This window comes from Lissotriton helveticus, chromosome 1_2 (assembly GCF_964261635.1).
Source record: "Lissotriton helveticus chromosome 1_2, aLisHel1.1, whole genome shotgun sequence".
Classification (NCBI taxonomy): Eukaryota; Metazoa; Chordata; class Amphibia; order Caudata; family Salamandridae; genus Lissotriton; species Lissotriton helveticus.
This window is the reverse complement of record NC_136058.1, coordinates 323,992,199-324,011,914: the sequence shown is the minus strand read 5'-3', so window position 1 is coordinate 324,011,914 and position 19,716 is coordinate 323,992,199. Positions and strand designations below refer to the sequence as shown.

Here is a 19,716-nt window from a genome sequence, read left to right as displayed (position 1 = left end):
AGACCAGCCTTCTTGCAACTGCAATGATAGTTCGTACATCTTGCACGTAGGCAGAGCTTTTCAGGAGAAATTAAATAGTTCCTACGTTGCACAAAAATGAAGTGCTTCAAACAAACACATACTTTGCATGCACAGAGAAGAGGTGGAATATATGTAAGACTGGAGACACAGGTGAAATGAGCAATAGATTGACTGCTTCGCTGACAAGTTTTATACGCCATTTCTTCAGTGCAATACAAGAAAGCACCAAACAGTATAACAAAGTTGTCAATTGCTTTCATAGTCCATTCCCTTTTTTTAGTGCTGTGAAAGGAAGAGCCAAATTACAAAATTGATCAATGATGTTTCAGAAATTTCCCAAAGGGAATAACAAGCAGAGTGTTAAAAACTGCATTTACTCACAGGTTTTGAGCAGGAAACACTGAAATGCTATTAAAGTGCAATATCCAAGGGAACACTGACTCTGTCAAAGATGATCCAAATGGAATTGATGAAAAGTCCCAATTACAAACAACAGAATCAAAATAGGGTGAGGGGACACCCGGATTTGAACCAGGGACCTCTTGATCTGCAGTCAAATGCTCTACCACTGAGCTATATCCCTAGCTTTTCAGTAAAATCAGAATGACAAAATATCAGTACATCATGAAAGAGTGTGAGGATCATACTAAGTTGTGCCAGAAAGTACAACCTTGAAACTGTGGAACAGGAGAAGTAGTCCTTAATATTATTTATTAAAGGAAAACTGGATCATTTAAAAAACAGATATTTGTTTCATTGTTATTTTATTTGAATAGGCAGTGGTACATAGGACCAATGCCTCTACATACAATGATTGTTTTGAAACATTCTTAAAGGGGAAGAGGTTTTTACGGGACACCTTATCATTTGAGGATTGGTTACCACAATCACGGAGATGGTGATGAAGTATGATTGATTTAGGCCAAATTATGGTGGAAAAACATTTCTAAGTACCACTACAATTCGGTATTTGGAAGGTACACCCAAACACCCGTTTCGAATACCTTCCATTTAATACATCAGAAAAAGCCATTTTGCGTTTGCAAATGGCCTGATTCTTCCGACCATCCTTCTTGCAACTGCAATGATAGTTCGTACATCTTGCACATAGGCAGAGCTTTTAAGGAGAAATTAAATAGTTCCTACGTTGCACAAAAATGAAGTGCTTCAAACAAACACATACTTTGCATGCACAGAGAAGAGGTGGAATATATGTAAGACTGAAGACACAGGTGAAATGAGAAATAGAGTGACTGCTTCGCTGCCAAGTTTTATACGCCATTTCTTCAGTGCAATACAAGAAAGCACCAAACAGTATAACAAAGTTGTCAATTGGTTTCATAGTCCATTCCCTTTGTTTAGTGCTATGAAAGGAAGAGCCGAATTCCAAAATTGATCAATGATGTTTCAGAAATTTCCCAAAGGGAATAACAAGCCGAGTGTTAAAAACTGCATTTACTCACAGGTTTTGAGCAGGAAACACTGAAATGCTATTAAAGTGCAATATCTAAGGGAACACTGACTCTGTTAAAGATGATCCAAATGGAATTGATGAAAAGTCCCAATTACAAACAACAGAATCAAAATAGGGTGAGGGGACACCAGGATTTGAACCAGGGACCTCTTGATCTGCAGTCAAATGCTCTACCACGGAGCTATATCTCAAGCTTTACAGTAAAATCAGAATGACAAAATATCAGTGCATCATGAAAGAGTGAGAGGATCATACTAAGTTGTTCCGGAAAGTACAACCTTGAAACTGTGGAACAGGAGAAGTAGTCCTTAATATTATTTATTAAAGGAAAACTGGATCATTTAAAAAACAGATATTTGTTTCATTGTTATTTTATTTGAATAGGCAGTGGTACATAGGACCAATGCCTCTACATACAATGATTGATTTGAAACATTCTTAAAGGGGAAGAGGTTTTTACGGGACACCTTATCATTTGAGGATTGGTTACCGCAATCACTGAGATGGTGATGAAGTATGATTGTTTTGGGCCAAATTATGGTGGAAAAACATTTCTACGTACCACTACAATTCGGTATTTGGAAGGTACACCCAAACAACCCTTTCGAATACCTTCCATTTAATACATCAGAAAAATCCATTTTGCGTTTCCAAATGGCCAGATTCTTCAGACCAGCCTTCTTGCAACTGCAATGATAGTTCGTACATCTTGCAAGTAGGCAGAGCTTTTAAGGAGAAATGAAATGGTTCCTACGTTGCACAAAAATGAAGTGCTTCAAACAAACATATACTTTGCATGCACAGAGAAGAGGTGGAATATATGTAAGACTGAAGACAGAGGTGAAATGAGAAATAGATTGACTGCTTTGCTGCCAAGTTTTATACGCCATTTCTTCAGTGCAATACAAGAAAGCACCAAACAGTATAACAAAGTTGTCAATTGGTTTCATTGTCCATTCCCTTTGTTTAGTGCTATGAAAGGAAGAGCCGAATTCCAAAATTGATCAATGATGTTTCAGAAATTTCCCAAAGGGAATAACAAGCCGAGTGTTAAAAACTGCATTTACTCACAGGTTTTGAGCAGGAAACACTGAAATGCTATTAAAGTGCAATATCTAAGGGAACACTGACTCTGTTAAAGATGATCCAAATGGAATTGATGAAAAGTCCCAATTACAAACAACAGAATCAAGATAGGGTGAGGGGACACCAGGATTTGAACCAGGGACCTCTTGATCTGCAGTCAAGTGCTCTACCACGGAGCTATATCCCAAGCTTTACAGTAAAATCAGAATGACAAAATATCAGTGCATCATGAAAGAGTGAGAGGATCATACTAAGTTGTTCCGGAAAGTACAACCTTGAAACTGTGGAACAGGAGAAGTAGTCCTTAATATTATTTATTAAAGGAAAACTGGATCATTTAAAAAACAGATATTTGTTTCATTGTTATTTTATTTGAATAGGCAGTGGTACATAGGACCAATGCCTCTACATACAATGATTGATTTGAAACATTCTTAAAGGGGAAGAGGTTTTTACGGGACACCTTATCATTTGAGGATTGGTTACCGCAATCACTGAGATGGTGATGAAGTATGATTGTTTTGGGCCAAATTATGGTGGAAAAACATTTCTACGTACCACTACAATTCGGTATGTGGAAGGTACACCCAAACACCCCTTTCGAATACCTTCCACTTAATACATCAGAAAAAGCCATTTGCGTATGCAAATGGCCTGATTCTTCAGACCAGCCTTCTGGCAACTGCAATGATAGTTCGTACATCTTGCACGTAGGCAGAGCTTTTAAGGAGAATTTAAATAGTTCCTACATTGCACAAAAATGAAGTGCTTCAAACAAACACATACTTTGCATGCACAGAGAAGAGGTGGAATATATGTAAGACTGAAGACACAGGTGAAATGAGAAATAGATTGACTGCTTCGCTGCCAAGTTTTATACGCCATTTCTTCAGTGCAATACAAGAAAGCACCAAACAGTATAACAAAGTTGTCAATTGGTTTCATAGTCCATTCCCTTTGTTTAGTGCTGTGAAAGGAAGAGCCGAATTCCAAAATTGATCAATGATGTTTCAGAAATTTACCAAAGGGAATACCAAGCAGAGTGTTAAAAACTGCATTTACTCACAGGTTTTAAGCAGGAAACATTGAAATGCTATTAAAGTGCAATATCCAAGGGAACACTGACTCTGTCAAAGATGATTCAAATGGAATTGATGTAAAGTCCCAATTACAAACAACAGAATCAAAATAGGGTGAGGGGACACCCAGATTTGAACCAGGGACCTCTTGATCTGCAGTCAAATGCTCTACCACTGAGCTATATCCCCATCTTTTCAGTAAAATCAGAATGACAAAATATTAGTACATCATGAAAGAGTGTGAGGATCATACTAAGTTGTGCCAGAAAGTACAACCTTGAAACTGTGGAACAGGAGAAGTAGTCCTTAATATTATTTATTAAAGGAAAACTGGATCATTTAAAAAACAGATATTTGTTTCATTGTTATTTTATTTGAATAGGCAGTGGTACATAGGACCAATGCCTCTACATACAATGATTGTTTTGAAACATTCTTAAAGGGGAAGAGGTTTTTACGGGACACCTTATCATTTGAGGATTGATTACCACAATCACTGAGATGGTGATGAAGTATGATTGTTTTGGGCCAAATTATGGTGGGAAAACATTTCTACGTACCACTACAATTCGGTATTTGGAAGGTACACCCAAACACCCCTTTCGAGTACCTTCCATTTAATACATCAGAAAAAGCCATTTTGCGTTTGCAAATGGCCTGATTCTTCAGTCCAGCCTTCTTGCAACTGCAATGATAGTTCGTACATCTTGCACGTAGGCAGAGCTTTTAAGGAGAAATTAAATAGTTCCTACGTTGCACAAAAATAAAGTGCTTCAAGCAAACACATACTTTGCATGCACAGAGAAGAGGTGGAATATATGTAAGACTGAAGACAGAGGTGAAATGAGAAATAGATTGACTGCTTCGCTGCCAAGTTTTATACGCCATTTCTTCAGTGCAATACAAGAAAGCACCAAACAGTATAACAAAGTTGTCAATTGGTTTCATAGTCCATTCCCTTTGTTTAGTGCTATGAAAGGAAGAGCCGAATTCCAAAATTGATCAATGATGTTTCAGAAATTTCCCAAAGGGAATAACAAGCCGAGTGTTAAAAACTGCATTTACTCACAGGTTTTGAGCAGGAAACACTGAAATGCTATTAAAGTGCAATATCCAAGGGAACACTGACTCTGTTAAAGAGGATCCAAATGGAATTGATGAAAAGTCCCAATTACAAACAACAGAATCGAAATAGGGTGAGGGGACACACGGATTTGAACCAGGGACCTCTTGATCTGCAGTCAAATGTAAGCATGGGCGGATTTTGCGGATTGGCAATCCGCGAACTTGCGTATTTACGGATTCGCAATCCGCGAAGATCCGCGAACTCTAGCGGATTTGCGGATTTTTCCGTTTTTTGTGTTGGCGCGTGTTCGCGCCGATTTTGGGACAAGTTCGCAATTGCGAACTTACTTTTCGGCTTGCAACGGCCGCGACTATGTTGTTTCTACGTCTGGTTTATCATCACAGGTTCACAGCACCCTCTGTTTCACCACTGCCACCCTCTGGGACACCCATGCCACCCTCTAGTACATCCTCACTGGCACCTATTAGGTTTATTTATCACTGTAGATTATGGTGGTTGAAAAAAGCAAGCACACCTGCCCTTCTTCAACTGCCATCAATTAATTTGTGTTTCATTAATGTGTCAGTAATTTTGAAAGTTCCAGTCTGGCTGGCACCTGCTTCCTTCCTTATCTGTAATTTGCTTTTTGTTGCAGTGAAATTTTTTTTTCACAGGACCTTTATGGTGCTATTCTATGAGCCTGCTGTTTGGGTCATAGCAGGGTCATAGAATAGTTGCAAACTCTGGAGGGGCCCATCAGGAAGCACTACCTTGAATGTTACTAATGTTAAGTTTGAACTTTTGCACCTGCTCATTGCTTTCAGTTTAGCTAAAATCGTTTTTTCTGCAATTTCGCGCGTTTTTTGGGGCGCGAATCCGTGCGAGATCGATTTCGGAAGCCGCGAATACGTGCGAATACAAAATTGTTTTTGTTGCGACGTGTATGTTCGCGTGATCTTGCGCGTGTTCGCGAGGCGCTTCTAGCTATACGTTTGCCAAGTTACCCTATCGGTCGTACACGGGCGCGGCCATCTTGTTGGCGTGACGTAATTCCGTTTTCGCCCGCTATGTGTAATCTCGCAAAGTGTGCTGCTCGCTAGTACAATTTCGCGCGTACTCGCAAGGAAAATCTCGCGCGAACTTACCCACGCGGTCGTGAACGGGCGCGGCCATCTTGTTTCTCATTCATTGCTATGGTTCTGGGCATGCTTTCTCTATCCTCTCTCAATCTCTGCCATCCTTTGCTTGTTTGAAGTTTTTTTGATCTAATTTTACTTATTATCTAACCCTCTATTTTTCTAGCTCTATATTTTTGTGTTTTCTGCAGCTTTTAGTTACTTTTAAACTACTTTTTTAAACTCTTTTCTTTTCTTCTTCACTATTCTATTTCTTCTTTATCATTTAAGTTTATTTCTGCCCAGACCATGGTAAAGGGAGCCGGGAAGCACCCTGAGAAGGGGAAGGGTCCCGCACCCCGTGCCCGGCTCCCGTGCGGGCGTTTAAGGGGGGAGCAAGTGGTCCCGAGGGAGATCTTCAGCGCGGAGGAAGTGGCGGCACTGATCTTCCACGTCCAGCGCCGCCTCCCCAAGACGATCCTGGGAGGCGGCAAGATCGCGACCGGCTATGGCATCCGGGAGCGCCGCCAGCGGTGGGAGAAGGTGTGCCGGGCCATGTACAAGATCTCTGGGGTCCGGCGCACATATAACCAGGCCACCCACCGCTGGACCGATGTCATGGACCGGGAGCGGGACTTGCTGGACGCGCTCGGCGTAGAGGTCCCCGGGCTTGGTGAGTAGTAGTAGTAGTACATTTACTACTCTGTTTTATCCTGCTCTGTTATTTGCAAATCTTTGTTCTTTACCAAGAGCAATAATGCTGCCGATTACATTGAGGTAAATTATATTTCAAAATCTTCTATGCATTTCATTTTCAGGTGCACTGCTCTCCTTCTCAGTAGCCTTGCTTGCTACTATGCTTCTTTGTTTTGTATGTTGTGTTCAGAAGCATTTCATTGGCCTGAGAAATTATGTATGAGTGTACTGTAAAGAAAAGAACTGCGTAATGCTAGACAGTAAGGGTCATATTTTCAATTACCGGCGCATCCCTGCAAAGTAGCAGGGATGCGGCAGTAATTGTGTGCCATGCCACCACCACCCATTGGCCCAAAACGTCACAGAAGCCTTACGCATCTGTGCCGTAAAGGCAGCGCATTGCTGGAGTTGCGTGCCAACGATGGCGCAGCTCCAGCAATGCTCTGGGGTACCCTATCTCCCCAATGCTGCATCAAGCCGTACGTCGGCTTCAAGCGCGCAGGGTTTGAGTCATGCATCATTGTCCTAAAAGTGACTGATTGACATCTTGTAGATTTCCCTCAGCCACTTTTAGGATTCGTTCCTGCGCAGGTACGCCCTCCCTTGCGCCGGAACGCCCCCTGATGGCGCAGGGCTTTACAACGTGATGCATCGCCCATATGCCCATATGTGTTTTTTTTTTTAATATATACGCCGCACCAACACCATGGCGAGTCTTTTGTTCTGCCGCTGCGTCAGAAAAGGCACGCAACAATGGAGGAAAATCAGCCGCAACTTCCGCAAGGGACTTATAAATCAGCCCCAACAGACTGAAGTCCAGTCCTTCCTTTAGACAGTCACATGGCTATCAGAAGAAATAGTGGCGGTGGTGGCGGGTGGATTGATAGTTTGAGTATTCACTGATCTGCAAGCAGGATGGACTTTGTCTGTCACGTGTTGCGCACTGCTGCCTGCAGTGCCAGGCCTAGGCAAACCTCTTTAGTAGTCTGTTTTTTGAGTTACATAGGAACTTTCTAAGTCAACGTTCCGCAAATCAGGCAATACGAATAACGTAGTATACCACATGAGATAGATCCCGTGGAATAGTTGTCTATCTATTTGCTATTTTTCCAAAATATGTTGTTATTGTTCTTTTCAAATGTTTGATTTGGTTGAAAAATCTCATCCATGTTTTCTGGTTTTTCTTTCTTTCATGTTGTACATCAGCTCCCCCCAAGGGCAAGAGGACACAGGAGGAGGGTGCTGAGGATGCAGGCCAGGATCGGGCAGGCGAGGGCTCCTTTGCTGGCCCCAGTAAGTTTACATTTTAATAAACAGTACCTATTTTTTCCTAGCGTTCCTCATTCGATTTTTTCTAAATCGTCTTTGATCTTCTTGTAGACTGGATATAAATTCTTATCCTGCCTCGAATATGACTCCCTGTGGTATTACTAGACTATTCTTATTAGTCTGTCTGTGTAGCTAACTAAGATTGGACATTTGGCAATTCCATTGGACTCCCATTATATTCAGCAATACCTCTATGCACTGTCTCCTTACTGACTAGATAGTGTGGCAGAGTCATTCAGCTCCCGAAGTCACCGATTATAGATCCCCAATGATCTCTAGATTATCGTACGCAGGACAAGAGAGTAGTACGCAGCACAGTCAAGAAGTGTCAGAGGCACTCATGCTTGCAAAAATTCCAAAACCTTTAGCTCATCCACTCTAGTCTAGAGGAACAAAAACCAGAGTCTATTTAAGTGTAAAAGCTTTATTAAAAGTAAACACATTTATTAAAATCTACTTTGTCATAAAACTATTTAACTGTAAACGGAAAAGTGGTTAGTGCTGACGATTAATTGGACACATTTCTTGTGGTCGAGCCGAACTCTCACCTAGTTTGAACTTGATCCTGGTCGTGTTCTTAGGACTCAGGAGTCAAGCTTCTGTCTGTTAGGAGAAAAAGTGGTGCGTGTTAAAAATCAAAAGCAAGCATTCATCAGTTGTGCATAAAAGTGCAGCAAGACAACAGCCTTCCCTGGAAAATGGGACATTTTTACTATGGAGTAGACAGTCACAAATTATTACATTGTATTCTGTTTTTTTTACATTTCTCCTAGACCAAATATTATATAGTAGTGAGTGGTGTATTCTAACATTCTTAAATGTACTTTGTAGGTGTAACATCTGGTGACGGGGCCAGCGCGGAGGTGGCTGTGTTGGACTTGGACTCGGAGGCCTCTGGGGAGGAGGCGGCGTTAGAAGAGCTGGTGGCCGTTCCTGTGGGGGATCAAACGGTGGTGGCGGAAACAGGTAAGCTATATATTCCTTACTTATTGAGATTGAAGACTGCATAGTGTGCTTTCTGCACGGGTGTATTACAATTACAAATCAACCAGGTAGTAGCCTCCTCGAAATGTACTTCGACTTAGCTGTGAAGTTTTTGGTGAGAAGAATCCCAATAAGTTCTTAGACGAACGTGATGGATGGGATGAACGAAAAGCGAAAGAAGGGTGTAAGTAAGTGGGACGCGAACTTGTATGATGGCTGGCAAAGAAGAACGATATGTGTTTGCTTGGACCCAGAGGTGGCTGGGAAGGAAAGAATATGGTATGGTGCATGGCTGGGTCAATGATGAAGCAAGGATGGGTGGAAGGACAGCAGCCTGGGTGGGTGAAACAGAAACTGTATGTGTGCGTATACTTTGACTGAATGGATGCCTGGAGCATGGTATTCTCTGACTCTTACATAGCACATGTGTATCTAGAGAGAGTAGATGGTCGCCAGGTGAAGTAAGTGTTACCTTGAAGAGCATGTACCACCGCACCCGCACGTCCGTCCCAGTGCAGGGAAGGCAAGGAAAAGAAATTGTAAATGTGTCCAATACTACCATGAATAGTAGCAGTACTTTGTATTGCGTTTGCATTCACAGCATATATCTGGTTATTACGGTGGACACTCCGTACCTCTCTTAATAACTTTAGTTTACTTGTAGTACGTCATTCATGTGTGGGTGTATCACTGTTCACTCAATATTAAGCAAAGCACCTAAAGTCATCTCATCTGTCATTAAATACGTCCCATGTGAAGTGATAGATAATCAAATTAGTTAGCTTCTTCAGTTTCCTTTTCTAGTACTCATTTGCACTGTAGGCTGAAAGGTAAATTAATTAAGCAGTAGCCCTTGTAACAGAGTATTCTCAGTGCCACCCGTAATAGAAAAGTAATAGCTTCACCACCTGCATGTACTGGACCGGTACAGTAACGCAAGTCTGTCTCCATCATCATGGTGTGCAACTTTTTTTCTCGGGTGCAACTTCACTGTGCTGTGTCCATGTCATTCTGCCGGCTTGCATAAGATAACGTACCCATTTCCCTAAACAAGAGAGAAGAAGAAGAATAAGACTGGTGTACTGTCATAGTCGACTGTAATGGAAGTCCATAGTGGTCGTAGAATTAGTTCATTAAACTACCACTACTGTTAGAGCAAGGATGCAGAAGTGGGAGGTTACATAGATACTGTCCTCAATAGTTATGTACTGTGCTTTCAATTTGCTACTTGTACTCTGTGACCCAACTTTCGGCTCAATCACTTTGTGTTATTAATAAGGAGCATTGGTTACAGACTATGTCTTTCTTTCTTCATATAGTTGCTCCTTCCAAATCAACAACAAGGAGGGAGCAGGCTAGATTGGCCCGGCAACGGAGGCTGGAGGCCACAGTCGCCGAGTATCGGCGGCTGGTGGCCCTGGAGGAGGAGGAGGACACGCAGTCGAGCGGGGCAACATCTTCGACTGTGACCACTGCATCCTCCTCCGTGACTAAGCCAGCGGGACCGAGCCGGGCTAAGAAAGCCGACCGCCACCGCCAAGCAACCGAAATACCAGCTGCCCCCCACAGGAGCTGCAAGGAACGCCAACGCCGCCTACGAGTCCGCATGTCCAACCTGGAGCAGGAGGTCCTGAGGTATAAGAACTTGGTTAAGGGCCTCCGCTCCGAGCTTTCCACCCTCCGCAAGGAGTATGATGCCCATGCCGCATCATGCACCAGCACCAGCACCCTCCAGTAGTGGAGTGTCCCTTGCCCTTTTTTTATAGACTTTTGGGGGGTGGGATTTGGGAGTTGGGATCGTTTTGGGACGTTTCAGAGACAATCGTTGGGGTTAGGGTGGGTGAGGGAGATTATTTTGTTAGGGCTAAATAAATATATTTTTCAACTTTATCTGACCATACCTGTTTTTTACTGCTTTTCAGTCTGGTGGGTGGGGGGCGGGGGTGTAACAGTAACTTTGTTTTCCTGAACAGTCGTAGGACTTTAGTAGTACAACCGTCAATCTCTTGTCTACTCCGAAATAATACTCCATTATACTACCTCCCACCAAACGCTTATCTTACCTGTAATTTGTGTTAGAAATTAGGGCTAGGCCCAGGGCTGGCTCCAGGTGAAATGGGGATTAACGTTGTCAATCCTGGGCGGGTGACATTTCCTCATTGCGGTGGTACTAGTGGTGTGACACAGTGGCAGTTGCATGCCTATGGAAAAAAAGAAAACGAAACCTTGTTTGTCCTCCTTACTGTAGCATTACAACGGTTACGGTACGATCGAGAAAATAGCAGGTGACAGTACACTAGAACAGTGCCATAATGTAGCCTAACAAATGGTAAAGTATTTGCTTGCAAGTATAACTAGTACTTGCGTTGAATTTATTTGACATTGGCTACTACTACTAGAAGATATAGTACTGAAGCTGAGTAAGTCTAGAAGATATCCTCGTATTCCTTCACCAGCCTGTTGCTGCTATCACCTTATCCTCCCCAGCAAGTGTGTGGAATTATTGATGTCATTTTAGTCAGACATCAAGCAAAACAACACAGCCCGGGGGAAGAGGGTTAGGGTTTGTAAAATGGATGGGAATGGGGGTTTCTTTTTGGGTAGGTTTTGTTGAGAGAAGAAAAAAAAAGCAGAGCATGGACAAACAATAATTGAAGATACAGAGTTTACAGACAATCTTTGGTTACAAACTAAAGGTAAGCACATGCAGTCACACTCATAGAATAAAAGACAACAATGGATACTGTATCTGTATTGCGTATGTTGTTGGAGTTGTCCTGTTGAAATTGGTAAGTAAGTTGCATGCAGCAAACAATTCCTCTTATTGGCGGCACTCCTCCATTCCAGCTGACGCTTCGTCCATCAATGTGGTGGTGACCACTGACAGAAGAGACACCCTGTCCACTGCCTGCCTGGCGGATGTTGACTGAAACCCGGCCTGTAATTATTGAACGGAAAACAGGAAGTGCTATTACAATACCACTGATAAATAAATAAAAGGTATGTACGCTGTGTGGTTCAAAAAGTGACACTTTGATTTCCCTAATAGACAGTACAATATTTTTGAAATTGCGTGCTCTGTCTGAGTCACCTTTTTAAGGATCAATAAGTATGGCCAAAATATTATAGCGGATCTTTCCCCTCAAGGTGGGTGTACTACTGTGTTTTAGAACAAAATTTGACCTTCCCAGCAATGCTCCCACCAAGACCCTTACTAAAGCCAGTCGCAAAAATGTAGAAGAACCCAATCATATCTCCAAAAACGATGCCTAGCAGAAAACTGGTTACAAAACGTACTTTGAAAGTAACAGTAGGCCCAAATACAGACCGTGGATTGTATTCAAACCACTTGCCTGCAAGCAAAAGTATCCATAGCCAGCATCGCTCCAACAGTGCTCTACAACAACAGAACCGCGTTGCAATAGAACCCCCCTAAACACATGCAATCCTGCTGCTAGGGCTAACCCTAACGAACCCTAACTTACAAAAAGTGCCAAAACTGGTGTTTCCTTATGGATTTTGTCCAACAAACTTCTAGCCGGTATTAGACCTTCCCAGGAATGCCCCAGGCAAGACCCGCCAACCCACCCGCAAAAAAACACCCGACACAACACCACCAAACAGCGAAAAAGCTAAATCTCATACTTACAATGTCTCTCGGCCTTCGGTCCAAACGCGGCGCTGTGCAGCTAGGTCGTCATCATCATCAATCATCATAACTCCTGTTTTCCACCACGGATTTCCTGAAAAGCAAATGCAATCAAGATTAGACTGTCGCAGCAGTGCTTCGACAGAGACCCCAGCCGCAACCCACCCACGAACAGCAGGAAGCCCCCCAAAACGCTACATTGAGCAAGATGTCTGAAGAAATGGCAAAAAAAAGGCTTTTCCTTAAGGATTTTGTCCAAAACACTTCTATCCGGCATTAGACCTTCCCAGGAATGCCCCAGCCAAGACCCGCCAACCCACCCGCAAAAAAACACGCGACAACACCCCCAAACAGCGAAAAAGCTAAATCTCATACTTACAATACCTCTCGGCCTTCGGTCCAAAGTAACGCGCTGTGCAGCTAGGTCATCATCAATCATCATAACTCCTGTTTTCCACCACGGATTTCCTGAAAAGCAAATGCAATCAAGATTAGACTGTCGCAGCAGTGCTTCGACAGAGACCCCGGCCGCAACCCACCCACGAACAGCAGGAAGCCCCCCAAAACGCTACATTGAGCAAGATGTCTGAAGAAATGGCAAAAAAAAGGCTGTTCCTTATGGATTTTGTCCAAAACACTTGTATCCGGTATTAGACCTTCCCAGGAATGCCCCAGGCAAGACCCGCCAACCCACCCGCAAAAAAACACCCGACACAACACCCCCAAACAGCGAAAAAGCTAAATCTCATACTTACAATGTCTCTCGGCCTTCGGTCCAAACGTGGCGCTGTGCAGCTAGGTCGTCATCATCATCAATCATCATAACTCCTGTTTTCCACCACGGATTTCCTGAAAAGCAAATGCAATCAAGATTAGACTGTCGCAGCAGTGCTTCGACAGAGACCCCGGCCGCAACCCACCCACGAACAGCAGGAAGCCCCCCAAAACGCTACATTGAGCAAGATGTCTGAAGAAATGGCAAAAAAAGGCTGTTCCTTATGGATTTTGTCCAAAACACTTCTATCCGGTATTAGACCTTCCCAGGAATGCCCCAGGCAAGACCCGCCGGCGCCAACCCACCCGCAAAAAAACACCCGACAACACCCCCAAACAGCGAAAAAGCTAAATCTCATACTTACAATATCTCTCGGCCTTCGTTCCAAATGCGGCGCTGTTCAGCTAGGTCATCATCATCAATCATCATAACTCCTGTTTTCCACCACGGATTTCCTGAAAAGCAAATGCAATCAAGATTAGACTGTCGCAGCAGTGCTTCGACAGAGACCCCGGCCGCAACCCACCCACGAACAGCAGGAAGCCCCCCAAAACGCTACATTGAGCAAGATGTCTGAAGAAATGGCAAAAAAAAGGCTGTTCCTTATGGATTTTGTCCAAAACACTTCTATCCGGTATTAGACCTTCCCAGGAATGCCCCAGGCAAGACCCGCCGGCGCCAGCCCACCCGCAAAAAAACACCCGACAACACCCCCAAACAGCGAAAAAGCTAAATCTCATACTTACAATATCTCTCGGCCTTCGTTCCAAATGCGGCGCTGTTCAGCTAGGTCATCATCATCAATCATCATAACTCCTGTTTTCCACCACGGATTTCCTGAAAAGCAAATGCAATCAAGATTAGACTGTCGCAGCAGTGCTTCGACAGACACCAAAAATTACACACAAACCCCCGGAACCCCGCCAAAGAGCACCTCAAAGGCAAGCAAGTCAGCAAAAACGGCAAGAAATTTCCACCTCATATTTGGTCCAAAACACTTTTGTCCATTATTAGAGCTTCACAGCAATGGGCCCAAAACCGTCAACTCACCCGCAAAGAAGTACAACACCCCCACAAGTGCTGAGTCTTTCTTCATTGTGCGTAATCCAGCACTCTGCTTGGAGGGAAATCGCAGTCTGGAGGAGGAGGATAGAGGAGCATGTTCTTCAGAACTTGTGAACCTGAGGAATGTAGACTGCGGCACCTTCAAATCAATAAGCAAACAAGTGAAGACAGTTCTGATGATGGTCTTGTTTTTGGGATTAGGTGATTAAAGTTTGAATTAAATTAACTGTGCAAAACAAAGAAAGAGAGACACAAAGCACACAGGAATAAAAGTGAATAAGGACGAAAAAGAAAGTTCTTGATTGATTGTCTCATTTTCAGGTCTCGGTGTCAGGGAATAAGAACAAGATTTCGTCATCATACTCTGCGAATTCAGGCTGGATGAGGTCAGTGGCACCGAACAGAGAAAAAATCCCCTCATCTACGTTGCTGTCCTCCTCGTCTTCATGCGGCGTGCTTTCTCGTACTTTGTAATCTGGTGGTATGAGGTGCTGATTCATCTTAATCATTGTCAGCCGCTCCACATTTTTGGGCGAGAGGCGGCTCCGTTTGGGAGTTACAATGCCACCAGCAGCACTGAAAACACGTTCAGAAGACACACTTGCGAGTGGGCAAGACAAATAGTTTATAGCCAGGTTGAAGAGCTGTGGCCACAATTGTTTTTTGCCATGCCAATACTGCAATGGCTCATCATTAAGGAAGACCTCTGTTGAGTCATTCAGATAGTCCTGCACCATCGACTCAAGGTCATCAACTGTTCCTCCACTTTGCTTACTTTTTGCTGTGCCTGTGACATTTTTTCGAGAACCATACCCCATCAAACTTAGCCAATCCTCCTCCCCAGCCACTGTTAGTGTTGTCATTGTGTGTGGTGCAGATGATCCAGTTGCCGGTGTCTTTAACGGCTGAGAGGTCACTTGTGCCCCAGCCACAGGTGCAGAAGTGGATTCTTGTGACTGCGGATGGCCTGCTGATGCTGATGCTGATGTACTGGCTTCTCCTTCAATAACCTGCCGTTCTTTTTCAAACCTCTTGGCTGACCAGGCTAACCAATGTTTGTACTTTTGAACATCTGCATCAGCGAAAGGAAAGAATGCGTTGTCTGCCAGCGCCTTTTTGTAGCGTGGATCCAGAATAGTAGCACAAATGTAATGCTGATCTGAGTTGATGTTTTGAAGACGTTCATCACCACGTAGGCGATGTAATAATTTCTCAGACAAAATGAAATGGTTTTTTTTTTTTCATCTTTTGCAAACTCAGAAGAAACCGCCATCAGTTGGTGCTCCAGTATGCACAACAATGGGATAGCTTTTCCCAAATTACAGTCCTCCTGGCTGACTGCACGCGTGAAGAACTCAAAAGGACGAAGCATGTCTGTCAGGCTTTTAACTATGTCCCATTGCGCCTTACTCATCCGCAGGTCCTCCTTCTGAGATGTAGCCTCTGTCAAGAAATAGTGATCGAGTACCGTATACTGCTCATGCAGACGCTCAAGCATGTAGAAGGTTGAGTTCCAACGTGTTGCCACCTCCTGGATGAGTGCTTTCACTGGCATTCCACGTTGAAGTAGCAGTCTCCGCAGATGCTTCAGGGCCTTAAAAGAATGGCTGAAATGGTTGCACATTTTGCGGCAGGTGGCCATTACCTCGAACGCTGGACTCTCTTTATCACTCAAGAATTTTTGAACTACCAGGATGATACAGTGCGCCAAACACGGCACTCTAACATGGTCACCAAGGAACATGGCCTTAACTACATTGGCGCCATTATCCGTGGAAACATAACCAATCTTGCGTTTTAGGGGGGATAGCATTGTCAAGACCTTTTTGTCAAACTCTTCCAAAAGGTTTTCTGCTGTGTGACTTTTCTCCAAGCCAAACATGGCTAGTGTTGCATGTTTCCGAGCAGCTTTGAAAACTTGGTCCGGGTCAACACCTGCGTTTAGCTTTGCTATAACACCTGAAAAAGAGACCCAGTGTGCAGTGATGCACATGTAATCATCGCCTGGGCCACTGGTCCACATGTCTGTTGTCAGATGTATTGTGTGAACAGCACTCTTCTGCAAAGCTGCCCCAATCGCCTGCAGCACATCTTCATGTAGTGCTGGAACCGCAACTCTGGCAAAATAGAACCGGCTCGGAACCTTCCATTTAGGGCAGAGCGTTGCAACTAATTCAAGAAAACCTACCGCTTCTACAAAAGAAAAAGGTAGAAGGTCCACAGCTAGCATTTTAGCCAGCTTAGTGTTATACAGACGCGTCAGTGGGTGGTTGCGTTCATATGGCACGTCTGAAGTAAGCATTGTTCTAATGTTGGCCTGGACCAAGCATTTACGGGCTGATAATGACTTCGTTGACCCAATTTTGCTCGCTGGTGAACTTTTGTGCGTTGGTGTCTCACTCGCTCCAACACTCTTAGTGTGCCTCACATTGGGTGTGCTGCTGACAGGGGTACTGGGTGTAAGGGAAGTGTTTGACACGTCTTCTTCCTGCTCGTCAACATCAGATGAAACATCAACGTTTCCTTGATTTTGGCCTTTCTTGATCGCAGCTAGGTGCGCAAACCATTTGACAGCGTGCTTTCTCTCAAGATGACCACTCTGGCCGCCGGTACCATAGTTGGTACCTGACTTACCACGACTAACTGCAAGCTTACAAAGGGTACAAATGGCAAACTTTGGATTTTTGGGACAAACAGTAAAGAAGTCCCAAACTGGGGACTTGAAGTGTCTGTGGGACCTGGAGGAGGCGGCGATACTGGTGGTGGTGGTCATGAAGCTAATGCCAGATGAAGTGGAGGATCTGGATTGCCCAACTTTTGTACGTTTTCCACTTTCACCGCCACTAATTAAGGTCGAGGTTGACGCAGGTCTCTTCTTGCCAGAAAGAAATATGGAAGCGGGACGAGTTGGTGTACTACTTAACTCCAATGATTGTGGTGTTTCCACTGCCTCCTCATCGACAACATCATCATCATCATCATCACGCGCAGCAGCTCTTCGGGCTAGGGTCAAAATGTCTGTTTGCTGCATGCCCGCTGGGGCTGCAGTGACCTTTATGATGACTGGGTCGTCGTTGGCAGAGTCTTCATCAGCAGCAGTATCCGCCACTTCTTGTTGAGCCTCATCACACTCCATAAGTCTGAGACTTTGGACGAGCTTCCTTTTACGCTTAAGTACCTTTGTTGGATCATGGTGTGCCTCACTCTCAGACGGCTGTGGTGCTGGTTCCCAAGTTTGATCCGTATCATCAGAAGGAGGTGTGCTTGAAGAGGATGTAGACACCACCCTTGATCTCTTCCTTGCTAGGGTTGTGGAAGACAATGAAGGATCAGCAGGAGGAGTGGCTTCCTCAAATGATACCTCGCCTTGATTGTCGATTTCCTGATGTGCCCCTACTTCGGGAGGAACAACTATTGTGGGCACTTGTGACCCTCCATGCACCTCTGCTTGCGCATCTCCTTGCGCTGCCTCTCCTTCCACATGTACTTGGGCTTGTACTTGCACATGTGATTGTTGTTGCGGCTGTGGTTGTTCAACACTCGTCAGATGAGCTACAACAACCTGTGTTGATTGAGGGGCATTGCTGCTGCTTTCTTGCGATGAGCCAACATCACTGGTCGATGGTGATTGAAGAACTATACTGGCTGCCTCTGCAGCACTCAAGGGCTTGGACTTAAGTTGGCGTGGTGGTGGTGGTGGCACTGAGCCCAATGGAGCGGGGGGGGTGCTGCCAGCTTGGTCCCCAGCAGATCCCGCTGCTGCTGCTGCAGGCATACTTTTTTTTTTACTCCCAAAAAAAGGGGCGGGCGGCACACCAGTCTCCTTGGTAACTTGCTTCTTCTGCTCCTTACTGGCACCTTTCTTGCTAGAGGAGCTACGGGTTACTTTTTTTGGGGCCATCCTCTTCAGAGCAGGTCAGCAGGCAGCAGTTGCACGAGTTGCAGAGGGTTCTGTGTCCAGACGTGACGTCGCGTGACGTTATGCTGCACACACCGCTGCAGGACTTCTTCCTGGCACTGGTGGTTCTCTTGAGTCTTCTTGTGCACCTAAAAGCAATGGAAGACAGAGGAACATCAGTTCAGTTATACACCCCAAAAATTCGACAAAACACAGAAAAATGAGCACAATCCCATGCCATCCTTGATGTTTACATTGAAGACACCCCACAGAAAGACTACGGACATGCAAGTATGCAACACTCACTACCCCTGGGCATAATGGATGAAAAGTAGGCAAAATAAGTGCAGGCCTCAGACACTGCCTCTCCTCAAAATGGCCCCTTACACCCCAGGCACATGTTGCCTGTACCAGCCAGCACTCAAGATGGCCACCACCACCACCCACATGGCCAGTCCACATCAACAGTACACCCCCAAAAAACAGAAAAACAGCCAGAAATCACCACAATCCAACGCCATCCATGATGTTTACATTAAAGAGAGTGAGACCACACCACAGGCACACTCAGTCCATGCACCACCCACCACCCCTGGGCAAAAGGCTACACCAGCAGCCCCCCAAAAACGACAAAAAACAATAAAATAAGCCCAATCCCAGCCCATCCATGGCCTCAATTATGTTTAAATTCAAGAAGACACCCCACAGAAAGACTAGGCCCATGCAACACTCACCACCCCTGGGCAAAGGGCCCCACCAGCAGGCCCAAAAAAACGACAAAAAACAATAAAATCAGCACAATCCCAGCCCATCCATGGCCTCAATGGTGTTTAAATTCAAGAAGACACCCCTCAGAAACACTAGGCCCATGCAACACTCACTACCCCTGGGCATAATGGATGAAAAGTAGGCAAAATAAGTGCAGGCCTCAGACACTGCCTCTCCTCAAAATGGCCCCTTACACCCCAGGCACATGTTGCCTGTACCAGCCAGCACTCAAGATGGCCACCACCACCACCCACATGACCAGTCCACATCAACAGTACACCCCCAAAAAACAGAAAAACAGCCAGAAATCACCACAATCCAATGCCATCCATGATGTTTACATTAAAGAGAGTGAGACCACACCACAGGCACACTCAGTCCATGCACCACCACCCATGGGCAAAAGGCCACACCAGCAGCCCCCCAAAAACGACAAAAAACAATAAAATAAGCACAATCCCAGCCCATCCATGGCCTCTATTATGTTTAAATTCAAGAAGACACCCCACAGAAAGACTAGGCCCATGCAACACTCACCACCCCTGGGCAAAGGGCCCCACCAGCAGGCCCAAAAAACCGACAAAAAACAATAAAATCAGCACAATCCCAGCCCATCCATGGCCTCAATGGTGTTTAAATTCAAGAAGACACCCCTCAGAAACACTAGGCCCATGCAACACTCACTACCCCTGGGCATAATGGATGAAAAGT

General features: G+C 44.6%; 2 non-coding genes across 2 annotated transcripts; both read right to left on the bottom strand.

The window, feature by feature from the left end:
• Positions 1-532: 532 nt before the first annotated feature.
• TRNAC-GCA (transfer RNA cysteine (anticodon GCA)) lies at positions 533-604 on the bottom strand. Its single transcript has one exon. It is a non-coding gene; the product is annotated as a tRNA-Cys (tRNA).
• Positions 605-3,777: 3,173 nt separating this feature from the next.
• TRNAC-GCA (transfer RNA cysteine (anticodon GCA)) lies at positions 3,778-3,849 on the bottom strand. Its single transcript has one exon. It is a non-coding gene; the product is annotated as a tRNA-Cys (tRNA).
• Positions 3,850-19,716: the final 15,867 nt, after the last annotated feature.